Source organism: Aplysia californica, unplaced genomic scaffold (assembly GCF_000002075.1).
Source record: "Aplysia californica isolate F4 #8 unplaced genomic scaffold, AplCal3.0 scaffold00078, whole genome shotgun sequence".
NCBI lineage: Eukaryota > Metazoa > Mollusca > Gastropoda > Aplysiida > Aplysiidae > Aplysia > Aplysia californica.
The window spans coordinates 1,006,939-1,011,871 of record NW_004797348.1 but is presented as its reverse complement, the minus strand read 5'-3'; positions in this window follow the sequence as shown (position 1 = coordinate 1,011,871).

Here is a 4,933-nt window from a genome sequence, read left to right as displayed (position 1 = left end):
TCTCTCTCTCTCTCTCTCTCTCTCTCTCTCTCACACACACTCACACAAACACACACACACACATGTCCAATCAATTAGATACCATAATGTATGAAAAGTTGTTTCGTTGTAGATTTTGAACAATCCTGTTTATTGCTGGCGATAAACGAATACTTTATCGTCTAATCAAAACTTATTTTTTCTTATTAGTTACGGCGACGTTTGAATTTTTCTCAGATCATTGCAGATGCCATGTCTTTAAAGTCTGCCATATAAATAACGTTTGTAAATTTGAAACAAATGGCACAACGTACCGCTCCAAATGCAAAATGAATAAAGAATATACGTAACGAACATCAGAAAATGATTTTATTCTGCCTTATTCCCTTGTGTTCATTTCGAATATTCGAATATTCCTTTACAGTTTTCTTTCGTGCGTGCAGCCATAACTGTCGTCTCAAACCCTACTACCCCTCTCCTCTCATCTTTCGTTCACAATTTCTTTTGTCTACTGTCCCCAATCTCTTCTTTCGGCATCATTTCCTTCTTTTTCCACTGTGTTGTTGTCCACCTTAACCTCACCCTCAGTTCATTTCTTCCACGTTCCCTCCTCCTTTAACAAACTTTGTCGATAACGTTGTTTTCTTCACAACCGGCGTGAATATTGTGGCTATGACGTCTCATCGTTTTAGTAAACGTTTCACAGCACTTGCAACACAATAAAGTCTTGAAAGTGCCTAAGATCAGAGGTGTTCCAAGAGTAACAAACACAAAAAAGGAGAGACAAAGAAGCTATATGTTTGATTGGAAAGAAATAGAAAACCACCGCAGAGCGCGCGCCGACGACCCACTTGACTTCTCAGTTGCACCCACCTTTCTTGCAACCATCGATGACGTTCTTGTTGTTTTGTTTGCACTTGGTGGCTGCAATCGTAATGTTTTTGGTAACGATGTCCATAAACATAATGATATAGCTTTACGAGGAACACGGAAGTATAAAGCATAGATCTAGCTAGAATTAGATGTAATAGTGTTGATAGGGGCGTTGAACCCTCACCATTTCACCATTTTTAGATGCACAGCAGAGCAACATAAGTAAATAATAAACACGCAAATGTACATAGCTACTAGAATGAGAAAAAAGGAAATCAACAAATGGTGGTTTCATTTGGCGTATATTTGATTGTATTTAAACTTATATATATATAATTATGTAAGTCCTCTTTTAACTGGAAAGGTGGAGAACACGTAAGAAGGGAGAAGACTTGAAGGTACATTTGTTCTCTTCTCCCCCCCCCCCCCCCCCCCCCCCCTTGAGTATTGTAGAAAAATGAGGAAGCTGGATGTTCCCTAGGAACATGCAATGTTCAACACACACACACGCACAAACACACATACACACACACACCCACACACACCAAGATATATATATATATATATATATATATATATATATATATATATATATATATATATAGAGAGAGAGAGAGAGAGAGAGAGAGAGAGAGAGAGGGAGAGAGAGATACACACTTACATTATACACATACTTATAAACGCATGCGCGCTCTTAATAAACGTAAACACATACACATACACACACACTCATGCACATACACATACACTTACAAACATACACACACACATACACACATGCACATATACACACACACACACACACACACACACACACACACACACACACACACACACACACACACACACACACACATGTTTCCCCTTTCTGTTACACACAAACACTAATATACATAATACAGAGGAAGGAACTGACGATGAGGTCAACCAAATATGCAATGACTACCGTCAATGTTTGTAGACATACAGCATACATTATTCAACAAACATCTAACCCATGAGCAGACGGGGTGCTGGCTGTCGGTGTCTACTGATACAAAATTTGTCATAGCCATCATTGTGCATAATATTACCACTTGTTGAACTCTTGTTGATATAGAAAAAAAATACTTTAAAACAGGATAATATTAAATATATTCTATAAGAACAATGAGACGGAGGATTTTGTAAAAATGGGTTAAAAATTTTTTTGGGGGGATGTTTGGTTTGTTTGTTTTGTTTTGTTGTTGTTTTGTTTGTTTGTTTTGTTTTGTTTGTTTGTTTGTTTGTTTTTGTTGTTGTTGTTTTTTGTTTTGTTTTGGGGGTTTTTTGTTGTTGTTTTTTGGGGGGGATAAGGGTTATGTTCTGGAATATCGCAGAGTTCAGTGAGTCTGTTCTGAGATGAGATATACTTTTTTTTTTTTTTTAAAGTTTATCCATGGGCAATAAATCAATGCCCCAAAAATATCAGCTGAGAGAGGCTGTCAGTGTTTTAAAACTTCGATAAAATAGGGATGGTGCCCTGTTAAAGACTTAGACATTTTGTTTGAAATGAAGATTGCTATCATCTCCGCCTGTAAAGTGACCTGATAATCTTGAGTATTCTATTTTCTTCGCAATTCAACGTCCTATTACAAGCAATGTAATTCCTTTGAAAGGCTAAGCTCCTGGTTCTTAACCAAGGCACAGAACTGAGAGGAAACATCCAAGATATAGCGAATCAGCTGACCCCTTCTCGATACTTACGGGACAACATTTTTAACTAAAGACAAACTGAAACAATCTGTGTCACAGACAGTAAGTATGAGACAAAAGATTCATGTTCAACTGTTTATACACACTCGATTACGTAAGCTGTTGCCATGGAAACAGTGGCCATTTTGAAAATTGGATAGACCATTTTTTTCTCCCACATTTCTACAGTGTTTAACATTTTTTACATTCTGGAACTTGCAAATTACCATAAATAAATAGGTGCTTGCGGGTGGCTATTTTGATTTTTGATACTATACTTAGAAAGTATCCAAAATTGTTCCAAAAGTTGGGGATATGGAATTTGATCTTTAAAGAATATCTCTGGTATGAAAAAGATAATTGTAAAGAAAATTTTAAAGCAAAATGTAAAAAACTAACTAGCACACTACAAGTACAAGTACAAACCATTTCTCTAACTACGTGCCAAATTTTAAGTCTCTGTGTTAAAAAATAAAAACAAAAAATGGTGGAGAAAAAAATACGGCATATGCAAGCAAAAAAGTGATGAATAAGTGTGTTTTGAAAAAAACACACGGTTGAACATAGATAATTTATTACATGAGTTGTGGTGTAAGATCATGATTTATCCTACGAGTGAAATTGAGAATTGAGGAAAATCTGGATTGTCTTCCTTTACTTTTAGCCACGCTAATTTACAAGTTGTGCTATCCGTGTGTCTCCCTTCGCGAAACAAACCCCTAACAAAACTATCATAACGTAAATATAAGCAAAGTAATCAGAAAGTGTACGATTCAAAATTTGAAAGAAACTGCATTAATATAAATCTAGCATGTTTTTGTTAGAATAGAGATGATTTTGATTTTGATTTCAAACTTCGTAACCAAAACAAACCAAAGGCAAAGAGTTAGATTCTGTTCTCTAGATCTAGAGAGGAGCTTTGTACCATGTGGGAATCCAAATGAAAGAACTTTCTTATGAAATACATTAGGTTTGAGCAGAAGCACATTGTCTAGATCTAGATGTATAATAAAAAGCAGCACGAAATGGGTGGAGAGACTTTCGATCTAAAAGACGGCGGCCTCTGAAGACTGATTGTTTCGATAGGGAAATTGTCCGACGAGCAATTAGGTTTTCTTTTTAGATGAAACTTTTATAAACGCTCACCATGTGTTCCAAAAAGAATGGCATTCAAAGGATGGTCATATTAAAAGACAAGTTCCAGCTGGAAAAGGAGAGAGACTGATTGCACATCGTGGAAGCAGTGAAAAGGGTTTGCTAGAAAACGCAGAACTAATTTTCAAGTTAAATTCCAGTGACAGCAGGGATTATCCCAAGGAAATGAACGGCAACATATTTCGAAATAAGATTATGAAAAATATGATCTGCACTTGGCAAACCATCTTGCTTATTGATGAATAATAGTAAGTTAATACGTCATACCACAACATAGTGGAAGAAGAGGACACAATTCCAACAAGCGCAAGCAGGAAAAAGGAAATAAAAGATTGGCTCAATAAAAAGAGAACATACCATTTTCACTGTCTCGGCTTAAACCCAACTCTTTTTGCTCGTTAAGGAAAGCTGAAAGGCCAAAAGATTTCAAGTTGATAAAATTGTTGAACCGCACGGACACATTTGCCTACGGTTACCACCCTCCAACTCCCATTTAAATCCAATTGAACTCGCCTGAGCGAAGATCAAAGGCACGGTTGCATCTCAAAATACAACCTTTAAATTAAAAGGTGTCAAACAGCTGAGAGAAAATGCGATATCTCGAGGGGACAAAGTTAATTGGCAGCAATGTGAAACGCATGTAAAACGTATGGAGGACGAATATTGGGAGAAGGAAGGATTTCAGTTCATCCAACCAAGAGTTGTCATCAACTCATGTGAAGACTCCTCTAACTCGCTAACAGAATAAGGATAGACCAGCGATGAGACTACTAACTTCTTTCCACATTTTGTTCTATTTTTTGTACGCTCCTGGAATGCGCACATCTTTCCGTGTGTGGATTATAGATGCTGTAAGCATAAAATTTGATATATCAATGATAGCGAGTAATTAATTAACCAGTCACTGATTAGCTACCTAATTTAAATTTTTATAATGTCGTTGGGGCACATAACTACCACTAGCATATGGTTAAAATCGAAAATGTGGTAGCTGAGATTTTTAGTTTCAAACGTGTTCACGAATTAAGGGACGGACTATTATAGTGTCAATAAAATCTGGACCGAATGAGGGATAGAAAAATACCAAGAGAAGAAAGTGCTCAGAATGAGTGAAAATAAGTCCCCGAGGCCCTAGACCCGACCCGCGAGCCCCCTTAGACAAGGATCAGGCAGCGGCATCTTCCTTATCACTGTGAGGTCGTCGGGAGGTTGG